Below are 20,082 nucleotides of genomic sequence, written 5' to 3' on the forward strand. Positions count from 1 at the left end.
GGAGCTGGATAAGAAGATTATTTCTGTGGATGAGAAAATTATGGTTCATGATGAGAAGTTTCTACACATTGAAAGAAAAATGTCAGAGCTGGAAATTAAAGGTGGACCAGTGCGCGTTATCGAGGGCTCGAAAACCAAACCTCCTGTTTTCGATGGCTCAACTTCATTTGATGTATTCAAATTCCAATTTGAAATGGTTGCTTCTAGAAATTTATGGAACGACAATGACAAAGCAATTGAACTTCTATTGGCATTAAAGGGCAACGCCGCTGATGTGATACAAAGCATTCCCGCTGCCTCTAGAAATAATTATAATGAAGTAATAGCGGCACTTCAACGTAAGTACGGCGGAGAACATAAGCAAGACATCTTCAGAATGGAATTAAGAGGAAGAGTCCAGAAGTCAAATGAGACTCTACAAGACTTTGCAACAGAGGTTGAGCGGTTGGTGCTTTTGGCATACCCAGGAGAGAGTCACCCACTTGTGGACCGCATCAGAATTGAGACCTTTGTGAATGGCATTCGAGACCCAGACATAAAATGTGCAACATATGCGTCACAAAAAGCTACATTTGTGGAAACTGTAACATTTGCCCTTGCACAAGAGACAGCGAGAGTACTAGCACGTCCTCAAGTTCACAAAGTACGTAAGGTGGAGACTGAGAATGACGAATCAAATTCCGTGATTGATTCAGTGAAAGAAGCCGTTAAGCAGGCAATGCAAGAAATGAAGCAGGAGACAACAAAATCCAGAATGAAGTGCTATAACTGTGATAAGCCTGGACATGTTGCTCGGGAATGTAAAGCACGTCGTAAGCGATCAAGATCGAAATCGCCATACCCATCCCCATCAAACAATAGCCATTTGTGGGTGAACCCACAGTCCAGTGAGTCACCTTTAAACTAAATAGAGCTAGTTCAGCGGGGCAAGAGCTGGCTCCCACATATGATGGCCCCACAATCTCCATAGCAATAGTACAACAGCAAAATAACAATTTAACTGTCGCGGGGTGTGTTAACGGCGACAAGCGTACATTGACGTTGGATACGGGTGCGTCGAAGTCTATCATTAGATCAGACATAGTAAAAGAGAAAGTTACACCATTGATTGGAGTCAGACTACGCACGGCTACAGGTGAACCCGCAACTGTATATGGAAAGGTTCCTGTAAAGTTAACCATTGCAAACAAATCCGTTAATTATGAATTCATTGTGGCCGATATAGTGGACGAAGTTATAATTGGAGCGGATTTTATGATTGCTTTTGGTCTCAACTTGGATTTGAAGCATCGTGTAATGACCTGGTGCGATATCGAAATACCGGTAAACGTGGGCTACAGTGAGAATACACCTGTCAGATATTTGACAATGAGCCAGCCAGAGTCAATACCACCAAATTCCGAAACAATTATATGGGTTTCTATGAATGGAGATTGTGAAGTCGGCAAATTGTGGGTTGTTGAACCAGCAGAAAATAAAAACAACAACATCTTGATAGCAAATGCCCTGGTAACAACAAATGAAGAGGGACTTATACCAGTTCGAGTTTTGAATTTATCTGACCATCAAGAGCAAATTGGAAAATTTTCTGACATTGGCAAATGTACACCAGCCGAGGCAATAGTCCATTTGGAAAGCAACTCATCGAAGGCACATGGCACAGCGAAGAAACATCTTGAAGGTTATGTCGAAGCTTGGACACGTCATCTATCACCGACCGAGAAAAATAAGGCCAAGCAATTGTTATCGAAAAACGCCTCTGCCTTTGCTTTTGACAAGAGAAATCAAGGAAGAACATCTGTTGTGAAGCATGAAATAAATACTACAGAGCAAAGACCAATAAAACAGGCCCCACGAAGTGTTCCACTGGCAAAACGAGATGAGGTACATAAGCTCGTAAAAGAAATGGCGGAAAGTGGTGTGATAGAGCCATCATCAAGTCCTTGGTGCTCACCAGTTGTACTAGCCAAAAAGAAAGATGGAAGCACCCGATTTTGCATGGACTACAGAAAGTTAAATGATGTCACCAAGAAAGACAGTTATCCACTTCCACGCATTGATGACACGTTGGACACACTAGCCGGAACAACATGGTTTTCCACGCTTGATTTGCAGAGTAGATATTGGCAAGTAGAGATCGCCGAGAAAGACAAAGAAAAGACAGCTTTTGTCGTTAATGGCGGTCTTTGGCAATTCAATGTAATGCCATTCGGGCTCTGCAATGCTCCGGCTACGTTTGAGCGATTGATGGAGCGGGTGCTAAAGGGGTTGCATTGGAAGTCCTGCTTGATATACCTCGACGATATCATAGTGATGGGCAAAACATTTGACGAACACCTTAAGAACTTGAAAGACGTTATCCAGCAATTGTCAGCCGCTGGTCTACGACTTAACGCCAAGAAGTGCTCGCTTTTCCAGCGAGAAGTTAAGTACCTGGGTCATCATGTTACAGCAGAGGGCATATCCACCGATGAAGACAAAATTCAAGCAGTAAAAGATTGGCCACGTCCACGGAATCTCCACAGTTGTGCAGCTTCCTTGGTTTATGCACATACTACAGGCGTTTCGTACCAAACTTCGCCAGCATCGCCGCAAGCCTCCATAAATTAACGCAAAAAGGTACGAAGTTCCAGTGGAGTGAAGAACAGGAACAGTCATTTCATCATCTAAAAGAACTTTTATGTTCAACTCCTGTTCTGGCGTATCCAATTCCTGGCGAAAAATTTGTTTTGGACACAGATGCTAGTGCGTACGGAATTGGTGGTGTACTATCTCAACAGATTGAAGGTAAAGAAAAGGTCATCGGATATTTTAGCCGAACGTTATCCAAGCCCGAGAAGAACTATTGCGTAACAAGAAGAGAGCTGCTTGCTGTCATATAAAGCGTGAAGCATTACCACAAATACTTGTATGGACAGAATTTCTTGCTAAGAACTGACCATTCAGCTCTACGATGGTTGCTTCAATTCAAGAATCCGGAAGCTCAGCTGGCACGTTGGATAGAAAGACTCCAAAGCTATGATTTCAGTATCGAGCATAGAAAAGGTGGCAAACACGGCAACGCGGACGCCTTGTCACGTCGACCTTGTAATGTCGAGTGTAAACACTGCTCGAAAGCTGAACATAAGGAAGAAATCGTGGGTATCAGGCTGTTGCACGTAGAATCTGGAGTGGACTGGCCAGCAGAACAGCGTAAAGATCTCATTTTGAGCAAAATTATTTCGGCGAAAGAAGAAGAAGATAAGAAACCCAGTAAGAAAGACATCGCAGCCGAAAGCCCACTTATGAAATCATACTGAAAAATTTGTTTTGGACACAGATGCTAGTGCGTACGGAATTGGTGGTGTACTATCTCAACAGATTGAAGGTAAAGAAAAGGTCATCGGATATTTTAGCCGAACGTTATCCAAGCCCGAGAAGAACTATTGCGTAACAAGAAGAGAGCTGCTTGCTGTCATATAAAGCGTGAAGCATTACCACAAATACTTGTATGGACAGAATTTCTTGCTAAGAACTGACCATTCAGCTCTACGATGGTTGCTTCAATTCAAGAATCCGGAAGCTCAGCTGGCACGTTGGATAGAAAGACTCCAAAGCTATGATTTCAGTATCGAGCATAGAAAAGGTGGCAAACACGGCAACGCGGACGCCTTGTCACGTCGACCTTGTAATGTCGAGTGTAAACACTGCTCGAAAGCTGAACATAAGGAAGAAATCGTGGGTATCAGGCTGTTGCACGTAGAATCTGGAGTGGACTGGCCAGCAGAACAGCGTAAAGATCTCATTTTGAGCAAAATTATTTCGGCGAAAGAAGAAGAAGATAAGAAACCCAGTAAGAAAGACATCGCAGCCGAAAGCCCACTTATGAAATCATACTGGGCTCAATGGGACAGTCTATGTCTGGTCAACGGAACCCTACAACGTAAGTAGGAAAGTCAAGATGGCAGGAATAGCCGCAACTTGATAATCGTGCCAGATTCCAAGGTAAAGGATGTTTTGACGGAATTCCACAATGGACCTAGTGGAGGTCACTTAGGAATAACCAAAACAGCCGAGAAAGTGAAGCAACGATTCTACTGGGTTGGATGCCAGAAATCAATTGCTGAATGGGTGGCAAATTGTGAGAAGTGCATAAAGGCGAAAGGGCCAAGACGAAAAAGTAGAGGTCTTATGCAAGAGTATAGGCCAGGAGCGCCTTTTGAAAGAATAGCAATGGACGTTGCAGGGCCTTTCCCAGTAAGTGATTCTGGAAATCGATATGTCCTTGTGGTCATGGACTACTTCAGCAAGTGGCCAGAAGTTTATGCCATTCCTAACCAAGAGGCGAAGACGATTGTAGATGTAGTCGACAAGAACTGGATATGTCGCTACGGTGTGCCGACCGAGATACACTCAGACCAAGGAAGAAATTTCGAATCGGCCATATTCAAAGAGATGTGTGACTCCCTCGGTATCAAGAAAACAAGGACTACGCCATTGCATCCGCAGTCTGATGGCATGGTAGAAAGGTTTAATCGCACTCTGGAAGAACATCTTCGAAAGGTAGTGGATAACGGCCAACGAGACTGGGACGATCATATACCAAAGTTTTTGCTGTCGTATAGATCAGCCATACATGATTCTACGTCACGAACACCGGCCAAGGTCCTATTCGGAACGGAATTGAAGTTGCCCGGAGATTTGATATTTGGCGCTACACCCAATGAGCTCGCCATGGAAGAAACCAGTAACGACATACCAAACACATTTGGTAAAGTTCACGAATCAGTGCGAAACAAAATAAAAATGGTTAGCAACAGAATGAAGGCGAGATATGATCGTGCAGCAAACACTGAGGGCTTTAGTGAAGGACAACTGGTTCTGCTATTCAACCCGCACCGAAAGAAAGGATTATGTCCTAAACTACAAACACAGTGGGAAGGCCCATATAAAGTCATCAAGAAGATCAATGATGTTGTATACCGCATTCAAAAAGACGACAGCCCAAGGTCAAAGATGAAAGTCGTTCACCTGGAACGTTTGGCTCCATACGGAACGGGTTCTGTGCCTATTCGGGACGAACAGGCTTAAGCGGGAGGCAGTGTTACGAATGTGATATTTCTAGATTTAAGTTTATTTAAATTAGTTTACGTTAATTTAAATTTCAAATTGTAACGATAAAATTACGTCATAACTTGTTAGAGTCATTTCTTTATTTTCTAGTACTTTCTTAAACATCTTTTGTGTTTCCAATCGTTCATTGTAAAAGTAACGCCTTTTGTTTTATGCCTGCACGACATCTACCTAATCTCGTAGAATGCGCTAGATTATTAGCATAAGCCTAAAAGTATGTGTGCCATATCACCTGTAAAATAACGCCGATAGAATATTCTAGATGGCTGTAGGCAATGAAGATAACCAGTTGAATATGTGGTGTTAGATAAATTGTAACAAGATAGTTCTAGATGGTTGTAGGCCAGACTATCCAGAATTTTCGAAATCGTCAAATCACGGTATATAAGCCCCTGGCGGAGGGTGCAGTCAAGTCAGTCGTAAGCTAAAGTTTATACAGTACACATCGTAGAGAAAATAAGTGAAACCAATCAGTTAAACAAATAAATTGTAGATTAACGTTATTGAAAAGAACTGTCTTTTTAATTATCGGGTAATTAAATACGCCTCAATATAAAAACGTAACAGTATATATATATATATATATATATATATATATATATATATATATATATATATATATATATATATATATATATATATATATATATATATATATATATATATATATATATATATATATATATATATATATATATATTTCAGTGAACATTGTATTTATCGTACGTGATCATGCAAATCTTGAAGACAATCGTTTAATATTTCTCAATCGTACAATTCATTTATATTTCCGAATTCCCAGAAAGCCTGGGGCTTTTGTTAAGCAAATCAAAATTATACGATAAGTTAGAACAATACCACTAAAATTAATTAGACTGTTGCTTGGACCGCTTCAAAGTATTTCGTTGGGCGCCATCTATGTTACGCGTGTCTTTATGAAATATTTTTTTTTTTTTCAAATTTATAAATTATTTAAATATCGGCAATAAGAAGGGTTGATGGCATAAAAGTTGTAAGGTGGCCAGCTCTGCCAAGAGTGGTGGTTCTTCGACCCAAATTATTCGCCGCGTAATCATAGTAAAAATAATGCCATATCCTACACCACATATATAATCGTCAAAACCTATGAAGTGATGTCCAGAAAAATAACCAAGCAATAAAGTCAGTAAAAGAAATGGTGACGTGATGTTATTGTCACTCCGAGTGTACTTTTCCCTCCCGTATTTCACATTCGAAACGCCGTAGTAGCTCTGCCACACTCCTAATTTAAAGCTACCCCTGTATAGTGATATCTATCTAGACATACCCGCTGGCTCTTAATTTAGCTTTCATCTCTCATAGAAATAAGAAAGAGGATTTAAGATTTCATTATTAAAAATATAAATTTATTGATATAGTCCTTCTTTTCCATACATACTCTTATGGCAATTCAGTAAAATAAATGAAGAGGAATGGAAAAAACTCTATATATATATATATATATACCAATTGATATTAAATATGAAAAAAAAATTTATAGAGATAATAAAGATACTATCCTAAGGATATGTGAATAATGTAAATATAAATCAATGTAAATTTGTTGAAAGAGAAGAAAAGATATATACAAAAAATATATTTTTGTTGTTCTTAGGTATGTACATAACTTATTCTACTTACATACTGTACTTAAACTACATGTTAGTATTTGATATCCTATGGTGACTGCTACAATGGTGTCTGTTAATCCAAATTCTGTTGGCTTTACAGGAATTATGTAAGCTTATTGACTGATGAAGATGTTGTTGTTGGGCTTTCTTAGAACAGATTTGTGTTGATTGAGTTGTTGTAGTCTTTGATAAAGGGGTTTTGCTTTGCTAATCTTGAAAATTGTTGTTGTACGAACTTCGTTTATGAACAATGTCTATGGGTGTTAAGCGGATCGTATATATACATATATTTATCGAGGTATATGTTAACAAAACAATTTTTGGTTCTCCTTATCTTTTTTTGATTTAAGTTATTGGCACATAATTTTCATTAATTATTCAATTGAAATTATTAGTTACTGTTTGCCATAGTAATATGTTCTCGCTTTAGCTGGACGGTTTTAACTTTGGAAATTTTTTTGTGTGTATTTTCTTATTGCCCAAGCTAATGCATGGGCCGGCATGTTATTTAAGAATATATCCATATGTACCTTTCAGAATGGATTATTCAAGAAAAAGTTTAGAAATCAATGGGGCTGTCGTTTACACATTTGGTACAATTGAAAAATAAAATCCTTTTTCTTAAGTTTTCACGTAGTTTTTCTGTTGTTTTTACATATGATACCAATTTGAAAAGAATTCAGCTTATACTTTAAATTGGTTTCTTTTGCTTTTTAATTTTTTTTTTTCTTAGGTATCTTTTCTTTTTCACATTTGGCACACATTTAATTGAATTGTCTTGATAAATAATCTCTTTTAAGTATTAGTTTCTGTCCATTACAGAAAATTTCTTTTCAAATTCTTAAAAAACACACCGCACCGCTATCGACTTGTATTTTTCACGTCCAATCTCTGACTGACTTTTTTTCGCGCCTCATCATCAGCCCATCTAAATTTTTCTGTACCCTTATATATTCTAACGGGATCGAAGAATAAGAAAAACCAGTCTTTCGTTAAAAAGGGATAGAAAACAAATTTAGCATTGGAAAGAAATCAATGTAAAGAGAGGATCGAATTGCTTTGGTGTTGGTAAAAAAGGAGAGAGAATCAAATTGCTAGAGTGTTGGTAAAACAAAAATTTCAGTAAACGTTAGCAGGTTACCAGACTGGTCGGTTTCCTTGGTATAATTGTTAAAGGGATTGCATATTAAATTCCTTTCCAATTTACTGAAGGAATCCCCAACACCCACTAAAGGCCGGTACTATGTTCATTCTTGCGAAAAATTTTTATGGAAACCATTATTTCGCACATAGAAAGCGGCGTTTTTTTAGGTAGCTTGGAGCGCTATTTTACAGGGAGCGATATTGGATTAAGTTGGTGGTGTTGCTTGTTTTTACAAAATAACATTTTATTTTTCCTTGGGCAATTGATCTGCTATTCCTTTGATCCTTTGTATAGTTTCGGAACAAAAATATGGTCCGTGTTTGATTTAGAAACCCGCACAAATAGTTTTTAATAAATAAATTATTTCTTAATTCACATTGCAAATGGCGCCGTGCTATAAACGTCAGTTTTTCAACACGAAAAAACAAAGTATCACAAATGGAAAAAATTTCGGAAATTTTTCGCATTTTTTGGTTTTGTATGGAGTTTCAACGCGAAAACCGAACAGAGTACCGGCCTTTAAGGTGGGTATTAAGTTCGAGTTTAAGCTGAGTACTATGTTCAGTTTTCAAGCTGAAACCCAGCTTGTTTTCACGGTTACTTTTTTTAATTAATTAATTTAGAAATATAAAATTAGTTGCAATCAATTCCTTGGATCTTTTCCATCCATTATTTGGTAAGACTTGATCAAAATATAATCGTTTTCATAAATATATTTGTACTTTTAATTTAGTGTTTTGGTGAAAAAGCCGAACATAGTACTCACCTTTAAGGTGGGTATATTCCCCATCAAGTTATAATGAAATCTGCAACAAATATGTATAATTTTATGACTTTTTTACTGATTTAGTTTTCACTTTAGTGAAAATTAGCGGCTAAACTCGAACTTAATACTCACCTTTAGCCGCTAAAATCGCTAAAGTGAAAACTAAATCAGTAAGAAAAATGCATGAAATTATACGTATTTGTTGCAAATTTTATTATAACTTGATGGGGAAAAGCCCAAAACAAAGTTTGTATTCCATAAAATGGATTATTAAAGAAAATTAATCGTGAAAAAATTACGTTTTTAGCTGCTAAAGGTGGGTATTAAGATCGAGTTTAGCCGCTAAAAACGTCATTTTTTCACGATTACTTTTCTTTAATAATCCGTTTTAAGGAATACAAACTTTGTGAAAATTTGCTTTGGGCTTTTCCCCATCAAGTTATAAAAAAAGTTGCAACAAATATATATAATTTCATGCATTTTTCTTACTGATTTAGTTTTCACTTTAGCGATTTTAGAGGCTAAACTCGAACTTAATACTCACCTTAAACTCGAACTTAATACCCACCTTTATCCAGGACATCTCCAACAATATGCAACACTGTCATCAGCTGTTTAAAAACAATCACAGAAAAAAGTGAAATCTTGCATTTTTAAAGGCCGGTACTATGTTCATCCTTGCGAAAAATTTTTATTGAAACCATTATTTCGCACATAGAAAGCTGTGTTTATTTAGGTAACTTGGAGCGCTATTTTACAGGGAGCGATATTGAATTAAGTTGGTGGTTGCTGTTTGTTATTACAAAATTAACATTTTATTTTCCTTGGGCAATTGATCTGCTGCTCCTTTGATCCTTTGTATCCCTGCCAGCATTTCAAAGTTCCATTTCATCTTCATCGCTACCACAGACTCGTAAATGTCACTACAACCATCCTACTGTGATGGGGGGCAGCATATCATAAAGTACAAAATGTACTTCATACATGTATTTTGCCATCACTACTTTTACAAAAGCCATTTTATTTTTTGTGAAACGCCAAGAGCAACCAGCTTGATATATTTTTTTTAAATAAAAACGAAAATAAAGTTCTGAAAACATAGATTTTACGCTTAAAATTGCGAAAGGTATATTGGTGAACAATTTTTGATTTTCCAAATGGAATAAAGTGATTGTTTTTCAAATATTTTACAGACACGCTGCCTCCATCGAATAAAAACACTGGCTGATAGACGCTGCAACATGTAACTGGCGACTTGTAACTCTACATCATCATTAATGCAAAAAATTATGTTAAATGTGATGTGATAGTGGTATAAATGTTATATTTTTAAGAATTTGTAAATGATTAATCAAATTAATAAATATCTAAACAAACGTGTTTTACTCGACCACAATGATTCTTTTACCACTATCTTAAAATGTGCTTTTTCTGATTGTTTGGAGGGTCTCTTATTGGCGTCGTTCTAAATTGATCTATAAAGGCACCTAATAATTGCACTCATGCGAAACCTTTTTGTAGTAACTTGGCGTGGTACAACTTCTCAATAGTGACGGCGCTTTTCCGACGAGTTTTTGATATCGTATACGATTGTTTTCGACGTACTGGGGATTCTCAGAAGCGACCCCAAATTCAAAAAATGTTGGCAGGGATAGTTTCGGAACAAAAATATAATCCGTGTTTGTGTTATAAACCCACAAAAATAGTTTTAATAAATAAATTATTTCTTAATTCACATTGCAAATGGTGCCATGCTATACACGTCAGTTTTTCAACTCGAAAAAAACAAAGTACCACAAATGGCAAATTTTCGCTAGTTTTTCGCATTTTTTAATTTTGTATGGAGTTTCAACGCGAAAACCGAACAGAGTACCGGCCTTAATGTATGAAATTCTCCAATTAGTAATAAATATTTACTGCTGCGATTATTTATGACACTGTACCACTTTGAATTTCATGTTTTTCGAAAAAATAGTCACGATAAATTGCTATTGTGAATCGATGAAGCGTCACTTTATAAAAATACAATCTGGTAACATCGGCACGACTTGCACTGATGAGATGTTCTGGATAGAACACCAGTGCAACGATGTTCTGGATATCCCATACAAATATTGCATCCAGTGCAAAAAGAAAACAGCCCTATTGTTGCAAATACTTTTCAACCAAAATTTGTATAAATGATATCGCCACTTCTAATTAAAAGTCAAAGCCAAAATTCTATGAATTATGTATAATTTATTCATTTTCGTTATTGTTGTTTTTGATCTCAGCTTAAAGCCATGCATTGACTAAACTACAAGTGTAGCTTACAAGGTAACAACATTGGCAAATGAAATGGCGTTATTATCCTTTGTGGGAACCGTGGTGGTGACCACTGGATTTGAAATTGCTAGTGAGGCGGCAAGGCATATTAAAGAGGTAAAGTCATGCAATCAGGTGACTAATATCGACATTCATCTTGTCAAAGGCTTTGTTTACGTTTAGTATTCAACAATGTTGATGTTTTATATATGCATTCAACAATACAACAACACTACACATACACAAACACAACAACACTACACATACAAACAAAACTTGAGTGATCTGCCATTTTAGTTTGACATTATTAATATCATGGGGGGGTACACTTGTAATGTTTCTGGAAACTTTTTCTTGTCTGGAAACTTTTTCTTGTCGATAAGCCACTCATTTTTTATTGCTCAGCTTCTTAATGTTTGCAAGAATGTAGCATCCAAAGATGTTAGTTTTCTGCAAAGAGATTTAAATTTAGTGACTTCTCTAAAATGTTGATTTAATTTTTCATATTGACGTACCAATTATTATAAACTATTTGAAGGAGTTCCAGTTAATTGTCCACCATTTTTTCATCGGTCATCTTTTTAATGTTTTCAAGAACGTAGAATCCATAATTTTAGTTTTCTGCAAAGAGATATACATTTTATGACTTCCTTAAAGTTTTATTCATTTTTTATTTTCACTTACCTATTTTTATAAACTATTTGGTTATTTGTCTAAAATTTTTCATTTTTTTAATTTCTTGCAATTGACCACGAACTTCGTTGCACAAATAAGTATTGAAAACCACATGTTTTTTTTCGTTGCATTTTCCCTGCCAGCATTTCAAAGTTCCATTTCATCCTCATCGTTACCACAGACTCGTAAATGTCACTTCAACCATCATGAAAAGGTACATCAAAAAGTACATGAAAGTATTTTGCCATCCCTACTACGATTTTATTTTTTGTGAAACGCCAAGCGCAACCAGCTTGTTATATTTTAATTAAATAAAAACGAAAATAAAGTTCTAAAAACATAGATTATACGCTTAAAATTGCGAAAGGTATATTGGTGAACAATTTTTGATTTTCCAAATGGAATAAAGTGATTGTTTTTCAGATATTTTACAGACATGCTGCTTCCATCAAATAAAAACACTAGTTGATAGACGCTGCAACATGTAACTCGCTACTTGTAACTCAACATCATCATTAATGCCAAAAATTATTTAAAATGTAATGTGATAGTGGTATAAATGTTATATTTTTAAGAATTTGTAAATGTTTACACAAATTAATAAATATCTAAACAAACGTGTTTTACTCGACCACAATGATTCTTTTACAACTATAGGGCTGTTTTCTTTTTGCACTGATAACCAGTGCTAAAATAAAACGCAAAAAAAATTTCAGTTCAAATTTCGATTTTGATTGGCAACACTTGGTCGTCAAATGTCAAAATCAAAGTTATTGTTTACAAATAAAAATAGGGGGTATACATTTAATAATCAATTTATAGAAATAAGTGTACCAAAAACGAAAGAGTGATTATTAATTTTAAAGGATTTGCTGCTTGCCTTTCAAAAACAAATGACTGCTGGCAACAGCTACGTGCGTGGAAACAGATTCAGTGCGTCATGTTTATCAACCAAACGCGTGGAAATATGGGAATTTGCTCAAGTGGTGGATTTAAAAGTGGCTAATACCACAAGCATGTGTGGTATAGAAATGGATATGCCAATTGCATCAAAATCACAAAAGCCTAGTTAACGTAGAATTACAGACTTCGGCCAGCCATCACAAGAGGGAGAGAATATACAGGAAATATAATTCAACTTAATACCACAAATTATTTAATTAAACACCATGTCATCGCAAAATTTAAAATAATTTACCCACGCCGAAGATGCCAAAAATATTACAAAAGAAAAGAATTGGTTCATAATCCACAACAACGTGTATGAAGTGACCCCTTTTCTCAATGAGCATCCTGGTGGTGAAGAAGTCTTGATCGAACAAGCTGGTAAAGATGCTACAGAAAATTTCGAAGAAGTTGGTCACAGTTCATATGCCCGTGAAATGATGCAACAATACAAAATCGGTTAACTAGTTGCTGAAGAGCGTACAAATGTTCCAGAAAAATCCGAACCCACATGGAATACTGAGCAAAAGAACGAGGAATCGTAATGAAGTCATGGCTGATGCCTTTTGTCTTGGGTTTAATAGCCACCTTGGTTTATAAGTTTTTCTTTGGAACGAAATACCAATAATTGTAGGCAGAGAAAAACATCACCACCACCAGCCACAAACAAATATCGCAAGTTTATTTGTATATTTAGTTGAGAAAGGGATTTCTTGCTGTTTTAGACCATAAAACAAGTCATACAAAAAACAAAAACAAAACATATACAGTGACTCACAAAAATATTCTTTTTTATATCTTGAAATCGCAAACCGCTTAACATTTATATGAAAAAGTTTTATTAAAATGTTTCCATGGATATACATAACAGCAAAACGTAAACAAAAATCGTGAAATTAATTTTATTGTATTATTTTTAATCATTAAATCAAAAAACTACAAAAAAAGCTCACAAAAGTATTCGTCGTATCAGTAATCACATTGTATGAGACATTATTTTGGTCCACTTAGTATTTGGAATAGTACCCTTTGTTAGCGCAAATGGCTTCCAGTCGTCTTGGCATCGACACGTTTCTTGAGAGATTTTGCCCCATTCTTCTTGTAACACTTTTTTTAAGGGCTGTCCAAGATGAAATTTGGTTTTGTCCGATCCACGGTTCCAAATGAGATCCTAGTTTTCAATGGGGTTGCTACCTGGGCTTTGTGGTTGCGTTTTGAGATATTTAGTGTTGTGAAGGAGCCATATTTTCACATCCCAGGCCGTGTGTTTCAGGTGTTTGCTTGTTGGAACAAGGAGTCTTTATCACGAAATCCCATTATAGAGGCGCTGGAGTGAAGATTTTCTTTCAAAAATTTTAAATATGGTAAAAAACATTTAGGCGTTCATGGTTCCATCAATAAAAACTAAGTTTCATTACACTTGTTTTTACATTTTTTATTTTCAAGGTTTCCCTATGCTTTCGCCGTGAAAATAAAAATGTCGAAAAGTGTAAGACAAAAGTTTTTATTATTTTAAAATGTATTAAGAAAATGTAACCATTAAAAAAATTAGGTTTATTTTAGTTATCGGAATTATTATTTCTTCAGCAAATTAACTTAACTTTATTCATTTTTGGATTATGTTTGTATAATTAACCCTCTAATGCCCCAATTTTTTGGCCATCTGAATAAATATTTAATGTTAACGACACAAAAGCAAGAAAACTAAACAAGAAAGTTTTATAGGTAAAATTCAGTATATGCTGCAAAGCCTCTTGAACAGTTCCAACTGTTTTCTTTTTATTTTACCCATTTTTATTGTGTTAAGGTGTGTTTTACTAAAAGCTTCCTTATTTATTGAAGCCCGCCTAAAGGCGGGATTGGGCATTAGAGGGTTAACTAAAGAATAGAAAAATTATACACAAATGAAGCGTAAATATCTAAAAAATTCATGAAAATTTTAAATTTTACCGCAAAATCCAAACCAAAATCATACTGTCTTGGTGAATATTTTCTAAATAATGATGAAGAAGGCAATTTTATTATTATATACTATTCCAAATGCTATTTTTATACCCTCCACCATAAGATGGTGGTTTTTTAAGTTTGTCATTCCGTTTGTAGCAGATCGAAAAATTGCTCTAAGACCCCATAAAGAATAGGGTGGTTAAATTTTCAAGGGCCGATGTTGATTTTGAATAAAACACAAACTATTTAGGACATTATTGTAATTTTATTTTATTATGATATATTCGTATTACTCAATTATGTATGGAACAAACTATAGGCCAAATAGACGCCGCGACCTCGGTGGCACACCTCCATCCGATGGTCCAAATTTTCGATGACGCTGGGGCATAATTGAGGTTCTATGCCGTTAATGTGCCGAATTATCTCGTCCTTTAGCTATTGAATTGTTGCTGGCTTATCGACGTACACCTTTTCTTTCAAATAACCACAAAGAAAAAAGTCCAACGGTGTCAAATCACATGATCTTGGCGGTCAATTGACATTGCCATTACGTGAGATAACACGGACATTAAATTTGTTGCGCAAAAGAGGCATTGTTTCGTTAGCTGTGGGGCAAATTCGGGCCATACAAAGTTCGTTATCATCTTACGATAGCGAACACCATTCACAGTAACTGCCTGACCGGCCTCATTTTGGAAAAAATACGACCCGATGATGGTCGGTCCGTCTGTTGAAATCACGCCAACTTCCGTTCGAAACAAGCTATCGACTTGAAACTTGGCACAAGAAGTTGTTATTGATATAGGTCGTATCTTATTGGAAAAGGGCCATATCGCATTACTTTACGTATAGCCCCCATATAAACCGATCCCCAGATTTGACCTTCGGAGACTCTTGGAGGGGCAAAATTCATCCGATCCGGTTGAAATTTGGTACGTGGTGTTAGTATGTGGTTTCTAACAACCATACAAAAATTGGTCCATATCGGTATTGGGCGGGGCCGACTATATCATACCCTAAACCACCCCATGCGAATTAGTAAACATAAGCAAGGGTATCATTGGTATAGGTTTGGGAGATGAACCGAATTTCCTTATTTATGAAAATTAAGCAGTATACACTCAAAAAAAGGCATGTCCTGTTACAAAGATTTTGTCTTTACTTTAAAAATTTACTTTTTCCCTTTCCTTTTTTTCCTTTTATTTTAAATCCGAGCCAAAGAAGCGGAGAATACTAGTAAGGATATTTTTAAGACACATTTTTTTTTTTAAATTTCGGTTTGGTGTACTTCTTTCTAGGAAGCGAATTTTAAGTTTTAATTTTTTCAGCTTTTGTTCTCCATATGCTATTAAAATCCTTTAAAACGAGTTAACAACTTTATTTTCCAAATTCAGACTCGACTTCCAGTATACTCATAGAAAAAGTCTGCTAAAAACAGCAGTAGATGTCTGCTGTTATATTTTTGTACTTCACGGCCTAATGAACAACAATTTATAAAATTTTTATACCCTGCGCCACACTGTTGAACAGGGTATTATAAGTTAGTGTATATGTTTGCAACACCCAGAAGGAGACGAGATAGACACATGGGGTCTTTGGCAAAAATGCTTAGGGTGGGCTCCTGAGTCGATATAGCCATGTCCGTCTGTCCGTGAACACATTTTTGTAATCAAAGTCTAGGTCGCAATTTAAGCCCAATCGACTTCGAATTTGGCACAAGTATGTGTTTTGGGTCAGAATAGAACCCTATTGATTTTGGAAGAAATCGGTTCAGATTTAGATATAGCTCCCATATATATCTTTCGTCCACTTATACGGCCCTAGAAGCCAGATTTTAACCCAAATTTGGTAGAAATTTTGCACTAGGAGTACAATTGGTAGTATAGTCAAATGTGCCAAATTTTATTGAAATCGGTTCAGATTTAGATATAGCTTCCATATATATCTTTCGTACGATATGCACTTATATGGATTCAGCCTGAGTTTTACCCTGATTTGGTTGAAATTTTGCTCAAACATAACGCTTGGCCATATAGTCACGAGTGCAAAATTTGATTGAAATTTTCGTCCGATTTAGACTCATATGACAACAGAGGCCAAAGTTTACTACCGATTTTCGTGAAGTTTTGCACAGAGAGTAGAATTAACATTCTAGCAATGCTTGGTAAATTTGATTGAAATCGATTCAGATTTAGGTGTCGTTATGTGTGTTAAATTTGGTTAAAATCTTTAATATTTTAGATATTTAAGTGTGTAAAGTTTGATCTGATTTGGTTCAGATTTAGATAAAACCCCCATATATTCGTGTTTCCAGTTATTACAAATATGACCAAAATTTCCACACTTTAGACAAAATTCTGTGATGATTTCCTCATATCTTAGTCATATCCTGTAGTGCCAGAATTTCCACAGAACAGTTGATTTTTAAATAAGGCTCCAAGTCGCTCGACTTGACCAAATAATATGTTACAACCCACACTTGACCACATATCTTGGCGAGATCTACCAATATCCTTTTAAAATCGCCACTGGTGAGTAGCAAAAATTGCAAATATTACTAAAATTTTCCTATATTTGGTATACATATGTATCGCCTGATAAATCATAAATGTCCTTTTGTACACTTGCATTAAAATTTCTCTCGCTTCATATTTCCCATATTTTTTACTAACATTGTGTTTCATCCCATGGTGATAGCCGATTTTAATTCTAGTGTTTTTGTACAAATATTCTCTTCATTATAAGTATTTGTATCTGGAAATGCAAACCTTTGCATAGCTCCCAGCAAATTTGAAGTAGTTAAGGTGGTAACACAAATGTTGGTATACATAGTGGTGAAGGGTATAATATAGTCGGCCCAGCCCGACTTTACTTACTTGTTTTTTACTAACATTGTGTTCCACTCCAGGGCATTAGCCGACATAAATTTTAAGTCAATAGAATTTTGGTCTTAAATATTAACATAAATCTTTATATATACCACTCAAAAAATTTGAAGGAATTCAGATGGTGTCGAAAATGTAGATCACAAAGTGGTGCAGGGTATAATATAGTCGGCCCTGTCCGACTATAGACTTTCCTTACTTGTTTTTCTATAGAAAAATTTGTCAAAATTTTATTTCTATAGAAAATTTTCTCAAAATTTAGCATATTTATTGAAAATGTATTTCTATAGTAAATTTTCATATAATGTTATTTCGTGCTGATGGTCACTGATTCTTAAAAAACCTCTAATATAAATCTTTCGACCGATTATAAATTCAATTTTGCGAAATTGCCTAAAAATGTATACCCTGCGTCGCACTCTTTATAGAAGTATTACAATATACATTGTCCAAATCGAGTGAGGTAAATAGCAACATAAACCTTTATACAAAGCACTCAACAAAATTGAAGGATTGAGATTTTATCAAAATGTGGATCTAAATACAAAGTTGTGTATATTATAGTCTGCCCCGCCAGACTTCAGATTTTCTTATTATTATTATTTTATTTTTTTTTTTTTTTGACTAAAATTATGTTTCGTCCCATAAAGTTAGATTCAAATATTAAGTACATAGATTTTGTTGAAGTGTATACAATTTTGTCTAAATCGGTGCAGATTCAAATTCATGCATATGGGAATATCAACCTTTATATAGCTCGCAACAAACTTGAGATGGTATCAATGAATTTGGTCCACAATGAAGGGTATAATACATTATTTTTTTATTAAACATAGGAACGACATTGGCCTGAATTCGAAACATAGAGTACAAGTACACACACTTTTTCATTAGAAATAAGTTGTTTTAGCACACTATACGAGTGCTGGAGATCATGATCGCACTGAATAATCCATGTAGACGGTATTTCCCGTGATTGCTATGGTAATATTACATGGGACAAACTGTTTTTGAAGATTTCCAAAAGCATAGTGCCCTCTATACTCTATAAATCGGAGCCATAACATGTCCAAAAAACGACCCCCAGACCATAATATTACCCCCACCATTATTGAAGGAACTGTTTTTATTTCTTGGATTAAGACTTTTCTTTGGACCTTCGTACTAAACTTCCACCACCCGAGCCATGCAATTTAAACTTTGATTTGTAGGAAAATAAAACACATTTCACTGATTCTCATGCCATTTAAGGTGTTTTTGTAAAAATTTAAGGCGCGGTTAAATTTTTTCGAACTCCATAATTATTGTGAGTCTCACGAAATACAGAGAAGGCCTTTGACGAAATGTCCAAATGAAATCGTCACTTCCGTGAGAGTTCCTTTATTGGAAGTTGTTAGAGACGCTACATTTAAAGTTGGGCCACTAGATATTTCTACATAATTCGATACATATTCCTGTTTTTGTTGCAGTGAAACAAAATTTAAACAAATACTTCTGTTTTGTTTATTTACATTTGCTTTTGTTTCTTCTTCTTTTCAGTATGTGACATTCACTTGAGATGTGTTCCTCCCCAGTATTTTAGTTAGTTGCCAATTCATATTTTGACAACTACAAAATTCGCATATAATGGTGACTCTGGTGCGACTTGCACTGATAGTTGCACTGGATAGAACACCAGTGCAACGATTGCCATACAAAAGTTCTATCCAGTGCAAAAAGAAAACAGCCCTTATCTTAAAATGCACTTTTTCTGATTGTTTGGAGGGTCCCTTATTGGCGTCGTGCTAAATTGATCTATAAAGGCACCTAATAATTGCACTCATGCGAAACCTTTTTGTAGTAACTTTTGCGTGGTACAACTTCTCAATAGTGACGGCGCTTTTCCGACGAGTTTTTGATATCGTATACGATTGTTTTCGACGTGGTGGAGATTCTCAGAAGTGTCGTCAAATTCCAAAAATGTTGGCAGGGTTAGGGTAGTGTTTTGTCCAAGTTTTCTCATATTATCTTCAACACCTTTTCAAAGATTTCGTCAACATTTTGGCAAATTGGAAATAATTCGCAAACAATTTGAAGATGTATTGAAGATGAGCTATTTCAAGTCAAGTTGAATTTATGTTGAAAATTATATTTACCCTCAAGGCCGGTATGCACCTCTAGCGAAAAATTTCATTCCTATAAGAAATGCATTGCTATTTATGCTAACGAAATTTTCGGTAGCGTTCAATTTCGTAAGCTGGTACGCACCTCTAATGAAAATAACAGGGTTGTCAAAAGCATATTTTGGCAGCAAACATTTAATTTATTACAATCATTGTGTGCGTAAAAGTTTTAAAAGGTCTGTACCCTGCCAACATTTTTTGAATTTGGGGGCGCTTCAGAGAATCCCCACTACGTCGAAAACAGTCGTATACGATATCCAAAACTCCTCGGAAAAGCGCCGTCACTATTGAGAAGTTGTACCACGCCAAGTTACTACAAAAAAGTATCGCATGAGTGCAATTATTAGGAGCCCTTCTGGATACATTTAGAAGGACGCCAATAAGAGCCCCTTCAAACAATCAAACAAAGTGCATTTTAAGATAGTTGTAAAAGAATCATTGTGGTCAAGTAAAACACGATTGTTTACATGTTTATTAATTTTATGAAACA

General features: G+C 35.7%; 3 long non-coding RNA genes across 3 annotated transcripts; 2 read left to right on the forward strand and 1 right to left on the reverse strand.

Moving 5' to 3' along the window:
* The first annotated feature begins 9,444 nt into the window (after positions 1-9,444).
* Positions 9,445-10,067, forward strand: LOC142239859 (uncharacterized). Its single transcript, XR_012723126.1, has 2 exons — positions 9,445-9,797; positions 9,865-10,067. It is a non-coding gene; the product is annotated as an uncharacterized LOC142239859 (long non-coding RNA).
* Positions 10,068-11,092: 1,025 nt separating this feature from the next.
* Positions 11,093-11,772, reverse strand: LOC142221356 (uncharacterized). Its single transcript, XR_012718002.1, has 3 exons — positions 11,660-11,772; positions 11,491-11,596; positions 11,093-11,425 (listed from the first exon to the last, which is right to left on the reverse strand). It is a non-coding gene; the product is annotated as an uncharacterized LOC142221356 (long non-coding RNA).
* A 117-nt stretch (positions 11,773-11,889) lies between these two features.
* On the forward strand, positions 11,890-12,287 carry LOC142221355 (uncharacterized). The gene is made up of 2 exons (XR_012718001.1): positions 11,890-12,017; positions 12,074-12,287. It is a non-coding gene; the product is annotated as an uncharacterized LOC142221355 (long non-coding RNA).
* Positions 12,288-20,082: the final 7,795 nt, after the last annotated feature.

This window comes from Haematobia irritans, chromosome 1, assembly GCF_050003625.1.
Source record: "Haematobia irritans isolate KBUSLIRL chromosome 1, ASM5000362v1, whole genome shotgun sequence".
Taxonomy (NCBI): domain Eukaryota; kingdom Metazoa; phylum Arthropoda; class Insecta; order Diptera; family Muscidae; genus Haematobia; species Haematobia irritans.